The sequence below is a fragment of the Anas platyrhynchos genome, chromosome 7, assembly GCF_047663525.1.
Source record: "Anas platyrhynchos isolate ZD024472 breed Pekin duck chromosome 7, IASCAAS_PekinDuck_T2T, whole genome shotgun sequence".
NCBI classification, from domain to species: domain Eukaryota; kingdom Metazoa; phylum Chordata; class Aves; order Anseriformes; family Anatidae; genus Anas; species Anas platyrhynchos.
In genome coordinates, this window is record NC_092593.1 from 29,834,887 (window position 1) to 29,855,290 (window position 20,404).

The 20,404-nt window shown below is 52.6% G+C and overlaps 1 protein-coding gene across 4 annotated transcripts in view; it reads right to left on the reverse strand.

The window, feature by feature from the left end:
• SH3BP4 (SH3 domain binding protein 4) overlaps window positions 1–20,404 on the reverse strand; it is a 78,432-nt gene that overhangs the window by 26,011 nt on the left and 32,017 nt on the right. Inside the window, exon 2 of one of the 4 annotated variants that reach the window (XM_072041183.1) lies at window positions 12,859–12,915. The gene's annotated coding sequence lies outside the window, so the exon portion shown is untranslated. Of the gene's footprint in view, window positions 1–8,740; window positions 9,062–11,692; window positions 11,780–11,941; window positions 12,086–12,858; window positions 12,916–20,404 lie in introns of those variants that run through there. The other 3 variants (XM_072041178.1, XM_072041184.1, XM_072041185.1) reach the window with 3 other exon arrangements.

The window sequence follows — 20,404 nt, forward strand, 5'->3', positions numbered from 1 at the left end:
ATGAATTCCCTCAAAACAGCATTTTTAAGCACTCTGCCTCAGTAAACATATCCCAGGCAGATTCCCCATGACACCTGGTTTTAAGCAGCTTAACCGTTTGCTGGAGCTGACAGTCTCTTGCATGAAAGCAAGGAAGAAAACACTCTGCTAAACCAGAATACAGGTTCCTGCTCCGTGCTTGACTCAACCCTGGCCCGTGATCCCATGCTGAAAAGCTCATTCAGAGCAGTAAGATGCCTGGAAAGCAGCCCCACAGCTCGTTCTGCCATTCCTCTGAAGGGCAGGCATGCAGCCCGAGGTGGAAGAACTAGACGTGAGGGCAGGCATCTGCTCAGACCCAGGGCGAGGATTAGGATGTGCTGCAAAAAGCTGTAAACTGTCTGTACTTCTGCTAACTTGGTCAGCGTCGCTTGCCCTGTGCTTTCTCCTCTCAGTGGCTGCGTGGTAAATTCGCACCAGGAAGGCCTTCTTTTCCCTGCTTCTTCCTGCTGAGGAGCAGAGGCTGTTAAACACCCCTCTTGGCCCTGTTCTTTCAATTTAATCTCATCTACAATTCCAGCGAGTCGCATACCTGTCCAGGAAAGCACTGCTGGTTCAATCCTGAGCGTGCTTTCAACACCAGGCTCATTACATGGGCACAAAAGACCACGTGGCTGGCTTCAGGTGGATTTCAGCAGCCGAGTTCTTACCTTAATTTAGATTAGAGCTCATCCACGCACGGCATTTTAACCAACAAAGCTTCCCAGGTGCAGACACAAGCTCTGTCAGCCAGCAGGTTTAAGATAAGCCAAAACAACCCTCTGTTTATGCAACAGAAGAGCAAATACCATGGCTTCTTGAAATCATTTAATTACAGTTATCCCTTAAATGAAAACCTTGCGAAACTGCACGGAGGCTTTAGGCAACCTGCAAATTAACCAGGGGGGAGCACAACCCAGGGGTCAGGGATGCCAGATACAATCTGATCAGTGCCTCAAAGCACTTCCATAACATCAATAGTGCCATGAGGGGGAAAAAAAAAAAAAAAAAGTAATAATAACACAACCCACACCCCTGTGCATCAGAGTTTGCTGTTTCAGTCGCGTCAGGTAAAAGCTGTTTGATCTCATCATCGGAGGTCAGATAGCTGATAAGAAACCAATTTCATTATATTCAGACCAGAGCATTTCTGGAAGGGTTCACCTGCAAAGAAAGGTACGCACTTTGAAGTGTTAAAATTTTGGTTTAGTTGAAACGCACCAGGCCCCTGCCTGGCTGCTCTCAAAGCGCTCGAAATTAATGTGGTATGAAATGACACTGCAGGTCCATCCCGTGCAACTTCTCGGAGTGCAATGTGAAAGCCGCGCTGCTTCTCCATGCTGGGATGTAGCCTCCAGCAGCCCCCCTCCTCTGGGGTGAGGCATTTTGGGGGAGGAAGCCTGTCTTTAGCAGGATATTCAGGCACAGAAATAGCCATTTCCAAACATTTGGCAACACGCTCAAAATCTCTCTTGCTCCTGGACGAAGCAGGGCTGAATCTTGGACATGATCTTTACAGCGTTAGTCAGTGGGCAAAATTAAAACAGCACCTGAAAGGCATGGGAAGCCCACGAAGGCTTTTCCCCACTTAAAGAAGCGTTTCTGAAGGACAAGTTATTCACTCGTTGCTTTCTCAGAAAAGACAGCCCCGGGCAAGGCTGGAAGATGTTCCTGCCCTGACTCCTCATCTGCTGCTTGCCATCAGAGCGAGGAAAGCCGCCCAAGATGCGAGGCTGCAAGCAACCTGGGCAAGCTGCTCGCAGCTCCCCTGCTCGAGCCTGAAAGCGGAGCGCTAAATTTATCCCCACTGAGATTTCTATGGTAACAGACTACACCGTCAAATTTCAGATTATTGCGGCTTGAAGTAGGGGTGAAGTAGAGCTAACAGACTCCGGCGTGGTACAGGGTTGTCTGAAGCCAACACAAAAGCACCCATATTTGAGAAAAAAAACAGACAAAGCTGTTACTGACAGCCATCCCGTGGGATGCAGAAAACCCAATTCTCATCCTTTGTCTCTGGAGGAACACCTTATTTTAGAAACTAACAGTTAAAATTGGTTAAAAAAAGTAATGAACATACTTATGGACAGATAACTTCCTTGTGTCAATTGAGCAATGGTCATTTGCAGTGAAGAACTTACTCCGTTGATTGATTTTTATGGAAAGCAACGCCAGTCCGAGCAGTGCAGTGCTAGCTCTGCTTCACAGCTGCTTTAATACCCATTGCTGTATTTGTATTTTAACTGTAGCTCCCTATTTAAGGCTCCCTATCTATGGGTTGGGATCTAGGAGCAGGCTGAATTCTGGCAACAGGCTCTTGGCTAGAGATGACAACGTGCAGGTGCAACAAACATGCCACGACACCATCCATGGCCGTCTTTACCAACTGACCTACACAACCGGAGCTACGACAGGGTGTTAAGGCTAACGTGGCCATTAATTACTCCCTTTCCTGAGCTGCAAGGAGCTGCTGCAGCCCTCTGGTCACACCAAAGTCCCCTCAACAACAAAAAAATAATAATAAAATGCATCAGAGCACCCAGACACGGACAGGCAGAATTAGATATGCTCTTGATGGGAAAACTGAGTCTCTATATCAAACCAATGCAGAGAGACTTAATCTCTTTTTTTTTTTTTTCCCTAATCAAAACTTATTTGAAGTAACACATAAAAGATGTGAAAACAAAGGCACGGCTGATGCACTAGGACAGTTTTATATTTAGAAGAACGACACAAGTACTCGATCAACAGAAAAGAAACAGAAACTTCCTTCTTACACTGACCAGAAGGGAAAAAGAAAAACAAAAGGAAGGCAACTTCCACCACCATTTACAACCTTGCCAGTTCTGCTTTTACACGGAATTCAGCTGGGTTTTCCCTGTGCAATCCCAGTAAACTACATTTACAGCTCACAGAGCCCTGATGACGAACATCAACTGAAACACTGCGTGCATTCACCAGGGAGCAAGCATTTTTCAAATTTAGGGTTTACTACTGCCAGCTCTGTTTTCAAAAGGGTAACTAACAATGTTTTAGTAATTCAGCATAAAATAAATATACCGAGGTGTTCAAAAAAGCCATTTCTAAGTCTTACAGACCAGAGTTTTACTACAGAAGAAGTATAATAAATGAATGCTTTATTCATTTAAGAGGTATTAGTTCAGAAGTCAAAGACTTGCTCAGCTAGATATCTGATCATCAGCTAGACCTCATTCTAAATTTCTCCAACATAACTTGCATTTTTGTGGTGAAAAAGGCGTAAAAAGTGTCTTTTTTCATGATGCTGAAAGGCAAAAGGGAGGAAGAAGTGCTTGCAGCACTATATAGGAATTTTAACAATTGGGTGTATACCTCTGGGTCCAAGTGATTCCCCCATAACCCATTCACAGACAGAAGACTGGGGACCCCAGCCCTTCCCAAGCGACTCACTTCACCCTGCACAAACACCTCCACCTTCCCCACAAGCTACCCAAGGCACCAGAGGAAGAAGCAGCCCTGAAAGTGCTGGGGGGATGAGGGATGAGCAGGGACCTCTTTTGATCCCAAGAGAGCATGCAAAGAAAAAACACATAGGTGATTTCCTATCGCTGTGCCAGGCTCGGGACTGTCCTGCATTGGAAGAAACGCAAATTACCAGACAGATTTTCAGATGGATCCATCCAATTCGTACAGACAACAGGCCAGGTCACCAAGTCCAACCATCACCTTACACTACCAAGCCCACTACAACCACACCTCTCTTAAACACCTCCAGGGACGGGGACTCCGCCACCTCACTGGACCAGCCTGTCCCAATATTGACCACCCTGTCTGTGAAGAAATCCTTCCTGACATCTAGCTTAAACCTCTCCTGGTGCAATTTGAGGTGTCCTCATATCCTCTGAGAAAAGAGACACCTCCTTGCTACAGCCTCCTTTTCCCCAGACTCAGCAGCCCCAACAACTCCTGTTTTCCTACTTGCTGTCCCCAAGCATCAGCCAGGACAGGGCCGGGTACTGGTGGGTGCTGCTCCAACCCAGAGCAGCCAGGTTGCTGTCAAAGCCACTAATCTCGCTGAAACCAGCCGGTTTGTGTCCGACACACGGGCCAGAAGCCTGTCCTACAGCAGGACGGCTGCGTGCGTGCAGCCCTCCCTCTCCCCTCCCGGCGGAGCGGCGCGGCCCAGGCCCAGGCCCAGCTTTATCTGAGGTGTGACTAAGAATAGCTCTGGCCGGTGTGGAGCCCCTAGAAGAGAATGGCCTGGGTCTCTGCCAGAGAGCACGTTTCCTCTGCTTCTGAGCCTACAGCCAGCCAGATACAAGGCAAACACGGAGCAGAGGCTGCCACAACACAGGCTGGGCCAGGCTTACTCGAATCCCACCACCCCATCCCTATGGTCTGCAGGACACCGTCTTCTTTAACCGTCTGGGCAGAGCACACCCTTGGTAAATTTGTGGATGCCACGGAACTCGGGGAAGTGGCAGATTGACCAGAGGGCCATGCAGCCATGCAGAGGGACCTGGATGCACCATCCTGCGGTGCCCAGGGCCTGGCCGAGAGGCCCTGGGCACAGCCTGGAGCCCAGGAGGCTCCCTCTGAGCACCAGGCAGCACTGCTGTGCTGGGCGGGTGCCGCAGCCCTGGCACAGGCTGCCCAGAGCCTGGGGGGGCTCCTCCTTGGGGAGCTTCAGGAGGCGCCGGGACATGGGGCTGGGCACCCTGCTCGGGGTGGCCCTGCTGGAGCAGGTTTGGGATGCGTGGACCTGGGGGTCTCTGCAGTTAGGCACCGCAGCGCTCGTTTTTCGAGCAAGCACCCCAGCGGAGCAGGGCGGCCGAGCAGCCACCAGCAGCCAGCCACACCAGTATTTCTTCCCCTACGTCTCAGGCTCTCCCACAGCAGAGCGAGCAAAAACAAAGGAACAGGAGGAATCAAAACCCCAGCCCCTCCTCGACATGCACACCCAGAAGCCGTAAGCAGGATTTGCACCTGGCAGCAGAAACCCATCTCTGGCTACATGCAGGGAATTACCTCCTGCCCTGCTTTCGCAAGCTAAATTGCCTAAAGCAGCATTAAGCCAGGAACCACCTGCCCTTTTCAAAAGCAAAACACCTCCCCTACCCCCTCCGAGCGAGCAGACCATCTGATGTAGCCCTGGCATCGCTGCTTTTCATTCACAATTCACTAAAAATTAGGCCAAACTGCAAAGATTTTTATTCCTTTTATCTTGCCTGCCTGTAGGGCGAACAGGACACTGTGACATTTTTTCCCCCTGAATATGTTTCTGAAGTGACTTTGGAGCCCATTTTTCGTGGCATGGGCTCCGCAACTGCAGAGCCCGGGGTTTGACCCTGGGATCAGAGTGCCCCTGGGCAATGCCAGTGCTCTGTGCCTCAGTTTCCCCCTCAGCACAGCAAGCCCGGAGCTATCAGCCAGACCTCAAACCCTTCAGGACATGCAGCTCTGCAGGCAAGGGCCACCTCCGCAGCCCATTTAAGCTGCAGGAGGCATCACTGCCTTGCTGCACTGGGGCTTCCCACCATGGCCAGGCAGCAGGAAATGTGGCAGCAGCAGTAGGATGGCAAGCAGCTTTCCCCAGGGATGTTTGTAACATGAGATTAACTCTTCTCCCCATCACATTTAAAACAGAGGTCAACACACCAAGGTAAAGCTGGGACAGAAAGGTCACCCTTGCTGCAGGGAAAACACAGAGGGGGTTAAATGCTTGCCCTCCTCCCCAAATCTCTGTTGTAGGGTCCTGCATTCCTCTGCTCCAACAGCGTGCTGGGCTAAAGCTTTTTGCTCACTGTTTCCATGCCTGGCCATGCCCTGCATCCTGGACTTGGTTCACATTTTAACAGCTCCTATTAATAGGTAGAGCAGGAGAGGTACTAGCTGCTCTGTCCAGTCGCCCTGCTGTGCTCAGCAAGCTTGAGCCCACCAAAATTCATTTCTCCCCCATCTCTTTGGTGGGCAAGGTGCTAATATCAGATGAAAAGAAAAAAAAAAAAAGGCCCCCCAAAAAGCCTTGCTCACCCACTAGCTGCAGCAGAGGCCAACGCTGTCGGTGACCTTCAAACCCCTTGAGTTCAAGGGATCTCAGCTGCAGGTTTGCAACAGGAGCTCTTTCAACCAGGTAATTTGGGGCAGCGGCGAGGACATTCTCACTCACCACCGCAAGGCTGTGGCATTGCATCGGCTGCAATGACAACCCCGTCTGCATCTCACTAGAAGCCCTCTGGGTCTCTGTTAATGCCTACACGCTCCCTGGAAAACATTTCCTCTTTGCTGCAGGTACCACAGTGCTGGGAAAGCAGCGGCAGCAGAAACCCATCGCCCATCCCACCAGCTCCGTGTCGGAGCCCACAGCACAACCCCGAAGGGCTTGAAGGAGGCCGCCCCCCTCCCCAGGGTAGAGCTGTGACCTCGTTTCGTGGGATTTAACGAAGCACTGCAGGAGTCCAGATGGACTGTCTGGCTAATTGAGTTAATTAAAGCGTTTTCTGCAGTGATTAACTTTCAGGAACAGGGCTGCGTTATGCATTTTGGAAAGGCTCCTTGTGAGCAGCTCGGGCACTCTCCAGGGAGCACCGGCCACACCTCAGCAGCAGCATGAGGCAGGAGAACAATTACTTGGAAACTCTTACTGATCGCACTGAGCTGTTTCTCAGTAGTGTTTTCGGACTCTGAGCAGCTAATAAAAAAATAAAAATCCATTTGTTTTTTACTACCAGGCTGGCTGAACAGGATGTAGAAAACGCAAGGCTGTGTATGCAGCGGCCGTGCGAACACGTAGGCTGCACGAGGGCTGCCCGGCGGGCCTTTTTTTCTGGGATGGAGACTTCTCCAGAAGACACGCAGGAAGGCTGTAGCAGATGTGGGAAGAGATCTGTCGCCCACGTCCCGATCCTAGGGCATCTTTCCCCCGTCCCAGCCTACAGCAGGCGCGATAAGCCCCGGGAACTGAGCAACGCTGCCCGTAACTCGCAGGACGATAAGCTGGTCAAGGCCAGAGCCGGCAGAACACAAACAGGCCACCCTGCACAGAGACGTTTTGCTGACGGAGGTAATCGCCATCTCACAGGGACAGTAAATACTTTGTCTGCCCGCAGCCCCTGCCTGGAGATAACCAAGCAACGCTCACAATGGCCAGAAGAAAGGCTTGCTTTGTGGCCGCCGTGTTTTTCTCCTGGATGAGACCAGCTGCCACAAAGCTCTGAGACGGAGCCGCGTCCCAGAAAGCCGGTATTGAAAAATCCTTCTCCAAAGAAAGCCCCAGGAAAGCCAGGGGAGGTTTGGGTTAGATTTAAGGAAGAAATTTTTTGCTCTGAGGGCGGCGAGACCCTGTCCCAGGCTGCCCCGAGGAGCTGTGGGTGCCCCATCCCTGGCAGTGCGCAAGGCTAGGCTGGATGGGGCCTGCTCTGCTTGAAGGGTGGCACTGGGGGGCTTTGAGGTCCCTGCCAACCCAAACATTCCTGTGATTCTGTGAAAAAGGAAAGCAGAAAAAAAAAAAAAAAGAAAAAGAAAAGAGAGCAGCCTAAGGTACATAGCATCAGAAAAACAAACTCAGACACGGAGCGCCCTGGGCATCCCCTGCAGCTGTGTTTTCCAATGTGGGACTTTCCACCCTCCCCAGGGGATGTCGGTGGAAGGGACCCCAGTGGATCCAAACGCCAGCCACTGAGGATACAGCTGCAAGGAGGCTGCTGTGACCAATACAGCCTGCTCAGGATACAGCCACGCAGCCAGTGCTGAACCTCTTCCCAGTGGGAACATCAGGAAAATCGCCCTGTGGCAGCGCTCCGGGAGCTGGGCTCTGCGGCTGAAGGGGCAGACAGCCACACAGAAGTGTATTTCAACCCAGCGGGATTCAGGTGAAGAGCTCAGGGATGCGCCTCCTGATCTTCGCTTTTTTTTTTTTCTCCATAATTTCAAACCCAATGAACGGCAAAGAACAGGCTGTTCGCAGACCAGGTGTGTTACGAACTGTTCCCTGAGCTTTCCTGCGGACTTCAGTAGCTCCACCTGTACCACAGGCACGGCCACACACACAAAAAGAAAGCTCTCACAAGGGCAGAAGGCAGCACGGAGGGTTTTGGGGTCGGAGACGCAGCGCCTGCTGTTCAGGGGGAGAGAACAGTAATTCCCAGGGCTCAGCACCCGGCTGGGAAACGCTGCTCGTCCAGGCTGCAAGCAACCCCACCCTGGTACAGCTAATCTGATCGCAGGTTTTCAATGCTGCCGTCAGGATGCAATGGGCTGGGGAGGGAGGCTGGCGAGAGGGAAAGAAAGAGAGGAAATGCCACAGATGTGAGGACGCTTTTTCTGGCCAGGCAAAGCCTTGTTTTGTTTTCCTCCCTTAAGTTAGCTGCCATTTTCTGCAAGCTGGATCGGTTACAAAAAAAAGAAAGTTTCTCTTTGTTTAATTACAGCTCTTGGAGCCCGGTGCCCAAGAGACCCAGCTCACAGACCCAGCGTCCCCGCTGCCTGCTCTGGGCATGGACACGAACAAAGAAATCGGCACGGCCGCCGGAGTTAAACTTGAATGTCTCCCACAAACACATGACTCGAGCTCGGCACTGACAAAGACTATTTTTACTCCCAAAGGCAACTCGGCAGACGTTGCTGCTCCCGACTGCCAGCGCTCAGTGACAGCAGAGGCTTCTCCAGGACCACACGCCACCGCTTTCCGCTGCCCATCCTCAATTTGCAGAGGTCTCAGACAGAAGATCCAGACTAAACTCACCCTGGGTAAGTCCTTCAGACTCATCACGAGTGGCTGCAGTGGCGAGGAGGCATGCGGGACCTGAAACACTTTGGTCTCAGTTCCCTGCAGGACCACTGCTTCCGTGTCCAAATTTCTGCTCATTTCACTCAAGGCACAGCTGAAGGGCACAGAGGGACCCCCTCATCCCAAAACCACCCCCTCGCCGACACTTTGCTGCACTTGTTGTACTTTGCTGTGGTACTTTTACACAAAGCACCCCTCGAGCTGCGTCTCTCCTCCTGTTCCTTCACAGGTGCCAGACACACGTGTTCCCGTCCCACTAATTTTCACCCGAGCGCCTGGCTGATGAAGGAACAGGAGAGATGAAAACAATGACTCAGCCACCTTCCACGTTTGGATTTTAATGTACAAAGCTTGGAGGCTGCAAAGTTATGTTCCCATCCATCATCCCCGTCTGCTCACGGAGATGAAGCGCGTCACCCGACCTCGGCCCCGAGAGCAGCAGCAGACAGCACCCTGCACGCGTGGTCTCTGCTGCGGGGTGCGGAGCAATGGCTCTGCCGGAGGCCAGGTAGAGCCGAGCACCTTCAGGCAGGAGTGCACAGAAATATTCAGCCCTAGGACTCCCCTAGGGCTCGCCACGCTGAGGGCAGGATGGCAGACACCTCGCCTCCACGAACAGCAGGACTGCAGCCGGCAAGGGCTGGGAATGCTGCTCGCGGCTCAGCGCCTGATGTCTCCTCCCAGCAGCTGATGCTGTCCTTATTAAAGCCCCTGGGGCAGGGCAGGGCGAACCTGGCTCCAAAAGGAGCACCTGCAGGTGTCGCAGGGCACCCCACGGTCGCTGTCCCCATGCCCCAGGTGGACCCATGACAGCCGGGTCCTGCGCCACTTTCAACCAACCCACCCAAAACGTGAACCTTCCTTCGCACAGAGGAAACACAAATCCAAGGGCTGGAGACTTGGAAGTCTTACAGCAAGCTCTTTGACCCATTAAAGACCAAACCCCGTCCTGGGAACGCTTCCAACACGCGCAGCGGAGCTTGGCAGCAGCTCCCAAAAACCGCGGGGACAGCGGGGTGCTCCCAGCCCCAGCGAGTCCCCTGCCAGACCAAGCCAAGAAGCAAACCCAAACCATTCACAGGCACACAAACAGGAACAAAAAAAAACAACAGAAAAAATAAGGGGGAGTGCTCCTTCGTTTTCCTGTTCCCCTGAGCCATGGGGTATGCCCCCCTCCATGCTCTCACGCTTCCCTTTCTGAGTCCACGGGAGCCAAAACACGCTGCCATCACTTGACTCCCAGCACTGGGGCTTGCGGTGTTTGGTATTTTTCATCAAGCCCAAACCACATAAAAAGCCAGCAACTCTTTTGAAAGAGCAGGCAGGCAATCCACCGGCTCCTTGCCTCCACTACGAGCAGGCAGGGTTTGGCTGCGAAAAATAAATCACGGTTTGAGAGTCCTCTAAGGGAGACAGAGTTGTTACAGGGATGCATTTGATGTGAGCAACATGTACGTGACATCCAAGGGCCACTGGAAGAAATTAAGGAGCCCAAACTGGTATGAGGACAAATGCCACAGGTGTCTTTCACATCCTTGGGAATTAGCTCTCAATCAGCATGGCTCTGTGGATGGCTGTGGTGCTACCAGGACATCAGGTGGACATGAAACAAAGGCCAGATCCTCCCATCCCAGCTGCTGGGAGCGAGGCTTTGCCTCGTTCAGAAAGCCAGGCTCCCTGCTGGGAGGGAAGGAGCTCGTCAGGATGTGTGTGTGCCCGCTGAGGGACCTGCTGGACTCACCCGAAGAAAGTCCCAGGCCCTGCAAGTACCTTTTATTCTTTGGTTTTTCTTTTCAAAGCAGCATTTCTGGCCACAAAGCGAGCTCAGGCTGCGATTCGCACTTCTGAATTTCACAAACCCCGCTCCCAGGCAAACAACTTTTAAAAGCTGCGCGTCCTCTGCCAGAGCAGCAAACCTCCGGCCCGCTCGGCATCCCTCCTGCGCCACCTGCAAAGCTCAGGCATTTTCGGAACGGCCTTGGGAAAGCAGAGGAAGCACGGCTGGGAGACCCGGAGGCCGAGTTACCTGCATTTATTTCGGCTCCCCTCAAGGGCAGCTGCCTTAAGAAATCCGCCCACCAAAGCCGAACACAAGGCAACTTTCAGCCCTCTTCAAAAATAAGGAGAATAAGCGGGATGCAAATTTCCCTTTCTATCCTGACCTCTCCAGCTGCTCACTTCCTCGCGCAGACAGGCTTCTGGATGAAAAGCTTCTCGCCGTATTTAAATGTTTCTCTCATTAAAAAAAAAAAAAGCAGTTTCTAAACCACCTCCTTAGCATAGATACAAGCTCTTCAGAGCAACCCCACCAGGCTAAAATAAATATTTTGTTTCACAAATGGTTTTCTTCTCATTAAAACGAAAACATAATTACCGTGCCAAGCGCAGAGGCGAGGAATGGCTGTGCTCACCCCGCGAGGCACCGCGCTGGTGCCCTGCTCATCGCTCGGGTCCCTTCCCCGGCCCGCTCACGGCTATTTTGGGGACCTGATGGCCGTGCCACAACTCCCCCCACACTGCATGGGGCTTGCACGCCGTGCCACGCTTGCACACGCACGTGCACACCTGCACGGTGCTTCATACGCGTGCCGTGCACATTCACACTGGGCACACACAGCGTGCACAAACACCGCTTGTGCACGCGTGTGCTTCCAGAGCGCACACTTACACTGCACACAGACACACTTTGCACACACAGTTGCACGGCACCGCGTTGCTCACGCACATTGCACGCTGCACATTGCCACGGCACCCCCATGCACACCGAGGGTTGCACGCACACACTGAGCGTTGCACACGCAGCATGCACCCTTGCATAGCATTGCATGCACCCACTCGCAGGGCGTTGCACACTCACGGCATTGCACGCTCACAGCGTTGCACACTCACACGGCGTTGCACACTCACCCAGCATTACCCCCACGGCGTCGCACCCCCTTGCACGGCATTGCTCGCTCCCTCACGGCGCTGCCCGCTCTCCCACACCCTTGCACACCCCCTCCGTTGCACACCCGCCGCCGTTGCACGCCCAGACCCGCAGCACTCCCCCCCCGCCGCCCTCCCGGCGCCGCCGCAAACTTTTCCCCGGCGGAGCTGAGCCCCCAGCGGGGCGGGGGGGGGACCCACGCTGCTGCCCCGTAAGCCCCCGGCTCTCACCTGCGAGCAGGCGGCGGCAGATCCCCGCTGATCCCCTCCGATCCCCGGTGCTCCCCGCGGGTCCCGGTGCTGCCCGCTCCCGGTGCCCGCTCCCCGCCGCCACCGACCCGCGCGCGCGCCCCACGCCCCGCCCCCCGGCGATGACGTCACGGGGCGGGGCCGCCGGACCCAGCACCGGGCGGCCCCCGGGGGCGGGGGTGTGCAAGGGGAAGGGGGGGGTGCAAGGGGGCATCGTGCAAAGTGGGGGTGTGCAAGGGGTTCTTGTGCAAAATGGGCATATGCAGGGGGTGTGGGAGCTCCTCGTGCAAGGGGGCCTCGTGCAAAATGGGCACGTGCAATGGGGCTGGTAGCCCCTCGTGCAAAACAGGTGTGTGCAAGGGGTGTGAAAGTGCCTTGTGCAAAGGTTCATCAAAAAGGGTGTGTGCAAGGGGTCCTTGTGCAAAATGGGCATTTGCAAGGGGTGTGGGAGTGCCTCGTGCAAATGGGCCTCGTGCAAAATGGGCACATGCAATGGGGGAGGGAGCACCTCGTGCAAAACAGCTGTGTGCAAGGGGTGTGGGAGTCACGTGTGCAAGGGGTCCTCGTGCAAAATGGGCATGTGAAACGCGTGTAAGATCCCCTCATGCAAAACAGGAGTGTACAAGGAGTGTGGGAGCCCCTTGTGCAAGGGGCAGACCTTGCACAATGCAAGCCAGCACGGAGGCTGTGTGAGCAAGCCCTCGTGCAAAGGGATGCCACTCAGCACAGCTTTTTTTTTTTTTTTTTTTTTGCATTTTGAACATTTTGGTTAAGCCAGTGAAGTGGCAAAGCCCAGCCCATCACCCAGCCCCATGCTCCCCGCAGCACCCTGGCTTCCTCAAGCCATTGAGAAAATCCGTGGCAGGTTTGCACTTTGCAACCCCTCACTTGTGTCTTACCCCTGCTGCGGGAAGCTGGCCCGCACCTGGAGTCGCAGCCTCCGAGGATTTCAATTCCTGCACCAGGGAGAAAATACAAAGAGGAAAATGCTAAATGGAAATCAAACCTTTAATCTTAATAAAGCAACGAGTTGTGCAATGTGAATGTTTTTCTCCTAAGTGGAGCATTTCCACTGAGGGTTTCTGGAGTTAACTACAGTTCAGGAAGGTGGATGCGAAGCCTGAAATGGCTCCAGCCCCCAGGCAGCGAGCCAAAGGCAAAAATGCATGAAAAAAATACTGGACTAACGAAATATTCACTACCAGACCCATCAAACACAAGACTAAAGGAACAAGGGTGCTGCTTTAGGGAAAAATGGCATCATCGGCAGCCAATGCAGCAGGCTGGGGATGGAAGCAGTGCGCAGCGAGTGCTGGTGGCCACAGAAACCCTCGCAGGCAGCTGAGCCGTCCCGTGTGGAAATTCCCTTGGGAAAAGCAGGAGAGCACGAAGCCGCAGGACATCCAGGAGGAGGCACAGCCACTGCGAGCCGAGCCGCCGCTCCTCCTACCTCCCCCTTGTTTTTTCCTGGGGAGAATGGGGACCCTGCTCGCTGCAATGATTAAATTTCCTCTTCCTGGGGCTGGCTCCTCCTGCGCCCAGGCTTCCAGCAGGACGCGGTGTTTCGCCATTTTGCTGGCTACTGGACGCAGACGAGACGAGCTGTGTAACCACTTCAAAGTTACCTTGGGAGCTAATTTCTCTGGCACTGTTTTGGTAGGTTTGGGTTTATCAAAGGAAAGCTCCCTGGAGCTGGAAAGCCCGGTTCTCTAATTGCAATGGGGCATTTTGATCTGGCTTTCTGGTGGAAACATTTCAGGTGGCTCCAAAGTCCTCCTGTCCCACTGACTCCCATCCCCTCTGCTTCTGCACCTGCTGCGTGAAAACTCTCATTAACAGCATTACTGGAGCTGCCGGCTTATTAAGTAATCTCTTTGGCATCTTCCAGTGATTTCACAGGATGAGGCCATGGTGCTTGGTTAGATGAACTCCAGATCATCCGGTTGTGTACAGCCACAGCCTGGCACACGCCACAGGTAGCAGCCATCGTGGCATCATCTGGGGAGCTGCTCCCAAAAGTCGCTGTTCAGCCTCTCCTTTATCGATGCCCTAGCTGCTTGGTATCTTTCTAAACTGACCCCGTAGCGAACCAGTGCTGTGTTTTCTCAAGTAAAATAACTTTATTTGCATTTATATCCCGGTGATATCGAAGCATGGCATCCTCTTAGTCAGACTTGGTATCTCTCTGGTACTTTAAGATCCAAAATGACTTGTCTCACTGAATGTTCTCCTTATTGGGAATACTGAAGGACTGAATCTCACTATCAAAATAAGCTCCTGTCCCAAGCAGCTGACATTTCACATAATTTATTGCCCTGCTTTTAAACGAGTTAGTCTGTGTCAGGGGAAAATCACACTGTCCTCTGCAGTCCCCAACAAAGTCTGAATGTACTCGTTCTGTCTCTCTTCCAAGCCCCAGTTCATTCTCCCTCGTTTTAGTAATTTACTGAATAGCTAAATTATTCTGCCATCCTGAGAAATGACTGTGGGGATCTCTGGATCATCTCAGGCCAGAGATAAAAGATGCCTTGAGCAGCTTTGGGGGCAAAAGCGTCTTTTCAGATGAGCTGTTTTTTGGGATGGAGGAGGCTTACGTGCATCACTCAGCAGCCTCGTGATCTTTCTGTGGTAAACCCAAATCTCCAGGCGGCAAAATGTCAAACAGAAATGGACTTAAAACCGTCTGCTTAATTGAAAACAGGCAATTCATGCATGTCAAACTCTGCCCGTCCTGGGATCGGGAAGCTGCTTCCCTTCTCTGAGGAGGCACACAACAGAGCAACCCCGTTGCTGGTGGGAAGGCCTGGCTGAGACGGCGCTGGAGACCAGCCCCAGAAACCCTGGTTCCCACAAGCACACCTGTAAAACACCACTGGTGCATCTCGTCCCTGCCTCTACCTCTCTCCTGGAAGTCTTTTTGTGAGGTGCAGACAAAGCTCGGTCCCTCAGGGGCTGTGGGGCTCAGTACTTGTTTGTAGGCCTGGTGCTGCAGGCGGTAGGGACCTAAATCAGAGGGGATGGAAGCAGAGGCTCCCACCAGCATCCTTCACAGGATCAGGGAATGGTTTGGGCTGGAAGGGACCTCAAAGCCCCCCCAGTGCCACCCCTCAAGCAGAGCAGGCCCCATCCAGCCTGGCCTCGGGCACTGCCAGGGATGGGGCACCCACAGCTCCTCGGGGCAGCCTGGGACAGGGCCTCGCTGCCCTCATTGTGAAGAATTTCTTCCATAAAACTAATCTAAACCTCCCCTCTTTTTGTTTAAAGCCATTACCTTGTCCTATCACCACATTCCTTAATAAAGGGTCCCTCCCCAGCTTTCCTGTATCCCCTTTAAGCACTGAAAGGCCACTACAAGGCCTCCCCAGAGCCCTCTCCTCCCCATGCTGACCCCCAGCTCCCTCAGCCTGGCTCTGTAGGAGAGGTGCTCCAGCCTCTGCCCATCCTCGTGGCCTCCTCTGGCCCCACAGCCCCACATCCTGCTGGTGCTGGGGACCCCAGAGCCATCCAGTGCTTTGCACAAGTCCGGGTAGATGCCATCAGCTCCTCTTCCCTCATCCACCAACACTGTGTCCCCGAGCAGGGCCGGTGTGGGGTGCAGCGAGGCTTTCACCCCATCCCCGTGGCAGCCTTGGTGCTCCCTGCCTGGCAGCGGGGCCGTCCCACCTTTGGAAACGTGCCACTCGCGCTTCCCCTGTCAGGAAGCGATACTGATGAGCAATTAGACCTGAGCAGGATGCCCTAATGAGCTCAGGCTTTTGTATTGCACTGCAGATGATCTTGGAGGAATTCCATGTTAAAGTTCACGTTAAGACTTTCTCTGTCCATTCGCCTGTGGTGTTTCTCAAGCGTGGCAGCAAAACTGCCCGACGAACTGAGCTGTCATTGTCCCCTTTGGGCTGAGCAGCACTCAGAAGGGCTGGTCCAGGATGACGTCCCCATGACTCAGATACAAGAGCGTGTCTGGCTCTTTGGGGTAGAGAGCTTTCTTTGCTTAGTTGCTGCCTTTGAAATTGCAGATAGGAGCTGAACCTCTGCTTGCCGTGCAGCAAAACCCCGAAACGTGCTCCCCTGCAAATGTACCCCCATGGCTAATAGCTCCAAAGAGCCAAGGAGCAGAAATCTCTTACCAGTACCGGGGCCAAAAACACAGAAGGGAGCTCTTGCAGGCAAAGGGGTAGCTTGTTGGCCCAGCACCGAGCTCTTGAAACCTTGCAGAGAGCAGAACATGCCGAGTGCTGATGGTGTAGGTAAGTGACAGGGACTCCTGGCAGCTGGCAGTTTTAGATGTGCCTCCTGGGCCGTGCTGTAGCAAGGCAGATCTTCTCCTGCTGAAATGGATGGCAGAGTTATCGCTGGCTTCCAGGTGAGCAGGGCTTGTTTTGCTTTTGCATCCCTTGGCAGGGAGCAAGGCGAGCTCCAGAAATCCCTGACACAGTCTGCACTTACAGGTGTTTGAACACTGTTCGGTCAGCGTACTGTGTTTTATGACTAGCATAAACTCAATAAATGATTCAGACGAGATTTATTTTTGTATGTATAACTTTCCTGCGGACTTGATCTCATTTCAGAACCAATTACCCACAGAAGTTTCTAATAAATAATTCTCAATGCATTTCAAATGGGCAAACAAAGCATCATCTTCCTTCTGCCAAGCTCTCCAAATGGATTTTTCTGCTTCATTTTCTGAATTAGATTACACTAGGCTGTAATGAAAGCAAGGCAAACTTACTCCTCTGACACAAGTCTCCGCTTTGAATGTGTATTTACCCAATTTGTAGCTGGAGTTGGGAGGATTTTTTTTCCATTCCTTCCTTGTCTGTGCATTACAAACATTGTGCAAGCTCTCCAGCTATTGCAATGGCTGAAGGCAAAAGCAGTAACTATGCTACGTTGGTAAACCTGTCTTCTTGTTTTGCTTTTCCTTGAAATGCCCATTTCCATTGTGGCTGCTCGCAACAAGCATCCAGCCCCGGTGCGCGAGGTGAAGGCAAACACCCATCCAGGTAATGATCACTTCCCAGTAATAACAAGGATTATTTTGTTAAGCCGCGTGAGGAAGTATGCGGAGCAAATGACAGGGCTTCCGGAATGGCTTTAATTTCTTTGGCTGCTGGAATGAATGAACAAAAGAAAGCAAAGAGACGGAGGTGGGAGATAAGAGAGGCCCAGGGCCCAGCCTTGCACTGCAAGTGCTCCCCAGCCTCCTCCACCGGCACCTGAGCATCTGCCCCATCCGCATGCCTCTAGCACCCTGCACCCATCCCTGTGGACAAACCATTTTGTGTTCACACCCATTTCCAGCCCTCTTTTCCTCGCCAGATTCCCTCGTCACCCTCCCAACGTAAGCCGAGCAATTCCTTCATAATTCCTGTCCGTAATTCCCAGCCTGGTGAACAAACCAAAGCTCCTGACTGAAATGGCAAGGCTGCAATCTCGGAGTTAATGCTGCGCTTTCCTGTACAGAGTTTCTCCTCCTCCCTGAGTCCAATTGCACAAAATAAAATAGCTTTTGTTCCTGACGGATATTCTCCTGGCAACAGAGTGATGGAAGCTGCAAAAAAAAAAAGCCAGGGCTCAATGACAGCTCTATCTAAAACTAACCACCAAGATGAGTTTGTTTTATCATCTTTAGGAAAGAAAGGGACAAGCTAATGGGAAGGGGAAATTGCTGCTGTTGTGAAGGCTCTGCAGATGGACAGCTATCCCCGCGTAGCAGAGGAGGTGTGAGAAAGAGTGTAATTATAAATGCATCACCGTGAACCTTGAAATGAGGTCGAGAGATGAGAAATTGGCTTAAATTTACACCCTCTGCCCCCAGCTCAATTCAGCTGCCATATGGGATTTGTCGCCAAGGTCTGCTGCAGTCCATGAAGTGGCCCCAGAGAATTTCTGTGGGGCTGGATCAGGCCCAGAGCTTGCAGGAGGGCGTTAGAGGAGCAGAAAGGCTAATGGGGACTTTGAACTTTAGCACAATGTTCACCTGGGAAGCCTTTCTGTGTCCCCTGGAGCCAACCTGGGGAAATTGGCTACCCAATTTCCCCCCGTACAGCCAAAGAGCATCACTACTTCTCTAGATTGAAGACGTGGAGAGCAAGAGCCATTTAACTGTGCTGTGGGGTGATGTGCCTGTGATTTATTCCTTTCCATTGAATCGCTGCGAGACCTTTTCCACTTCTCACACAGTAGGATGATAAGAAGGGTAAATGTTTCAGCCTCGTTTAACTAGCATAGGTAGGGCACGGTAATTTCACATGTTGGGTGACAGGCGGCCTCATTTAAGATTTTTGCTGAGCTCCCGTATTAATCAATACGGTTAATTGAATTGGTGATTGCACCGGCTTGTGTTCGGAGCAGCTGTTTCACATCATCAGCACCACTCAACGTGATGATCTGCCAGAAGAGCTGCCCACACTCATCCCCACCGTGCTGCAAGCAGCTGAGCACCAGCCAGCATCGGCACCTCACACCATCCGTCCCGGCTCCATGTGGCTCTGGATTAACAGATCTTTGCTGGCCTGAAAGCTGGTCATTGGGTTCATCTATCTGTCCCTGCAGCTTGGGGCCTCAAATTAGCCCCAAAAATCCAGAAGAGACCAGAGCTGTAAATCACACAGTACCGAGGGCTGGAGCAAGACCCTGCCCGCACACATGCCTGCTGAGCAGCATCACGGGGGCAGTCAGAGAGTGCACAAGGATGTCTTGGAGCAGTTTTATTTTCTCCACAGCCAACACTGGGTGCCCAGGACCACACGGTACAACCAGCACAGCCTCATGCAGCATCCCCCAATTTCTCATCCCTCTGTTCCTATCTGCAGCCCCCAGGTCTCCATCCAGACCCTGACAACTGGCCCTTTGTCCAGGCAGTAACTCGGAGTATTTTCAGTGAGTGCCTGCCCAATTTGGGATGCTGATCAACTGACTTTGCATTATATAGCATCTCCTGGATGTAAAGGCTGTGCAGATACTAACTCAGTGCTGTAATTAACAATTACTTACGGATTAACGTGAAGGCAGCTGCCCTGTCAGGAGATGCTTTCTCCTACCAGCTCCTCGCAGCATCCTGTCCAAGCCAGGGATGCAAAGTCCCGGCACGGCTCGGCGTGGGCTGCAGCCTGCCAAACAAACCATGTACCAGCAGGGGAGGAGTGCTGTCCTCTTGGCTTTCCTCCAGAGAACTGGGCCAGATGGGGCTGCGCTGCTCCAGCTGAGGTTAGAGGCTTTTCCTCTCATCCCAAAGACTTTGAGGTGAAAGTCACTCTAGGAGGAAAACTTCCCAGCTCTGGAAACCCACATTCATCCTAAGTGTATTGCAGCCTGTGTCAGAGAGCATGAAGATCTGTATTTCTGCTCCGGGTATCATCCCTCTATTTTTAATGGTTTTAGGTTTCTGGCCAAGGTGTTGAATCTTCTGGTCCATAATTGTCTCTGAGGTCCCACCCTGGGAGGTGCTGAGCACCACCAGCACGCAGAGAGCATTCAGGACTGCACAGTACCAAACACACAGATTTCCAATCCTGTCTCTTCTCAGTTCTGGCTACCCTACATGGGAAGAAACATCCTTGCTGATGCCCTCACCCAAGTGCTCTCTGAACAGGCTCCTGGGCAGGTCCCTCACCCTGCCTCCAAGGCTCCTTTACAGCTCCCACCTCTGCTACCTAGAGCTGCCTCAGAGATGGAACTGGGGACATTTTTTGCCACAGGAGGGTAGCACAGGAGTGCTGCTGGTGTGCCAGCAAGCCCCTAAATCCACCAACACATCCAAACCTCTCCCACCTGTGCCAGACACCCTCTTTCCCCCTGCCCTGAGGACATTTCTTTGCAATGGTTCCTGCTCCCAGGGCCCTGTCCTTGGGGCTATCACACACCACCAAGGGCAAAGAGGGACACGATGCAAAGAGACCATTGCAAAATGATATTAAATGTCAGATGTGTGCCCAGCGCCAGGTGCTCCTCCACGGAGCCCTCCACACATTGCCCTGGGCACAGCTCTCCTAACAAAGGTTGTCTTGTACAAGCCCTGCCAGGATGAGATTTGAGCCGCCAGAGATAACCGCTCGGTTGTTTCTTACTTGGACCTCAGTACCTCCTCTTGCAGGGTAAAACACACTTCCTTTCTGTACCGCCGGATTTGCTTTTCAATGCTTCATTATGTTTCAAGGTCACGGCGTATCAAGCAGTGTGGTTGACTGCTCTGGAAAGAAACGAAGTCACAAGAATTTTTTGTTGAATAAATGCAAGTGCCAAGCCTCAATTGCTTTCTTGTAAGCATGTAAAGGAGAACGGAAAGTACTCGGGATGGCATTTTTTTTTTCCCTCCTTCTTTTATGAGTACATTATTTGCACTTATTTTCTCTGGGGAAGAGAAGCTCAGGTCTCTTCTTTTCTCCCTGGCAGGCGCTGGGCTCTCATTTAGTTCCCAGAGCAGCGGGTTCATTGGCATAGATG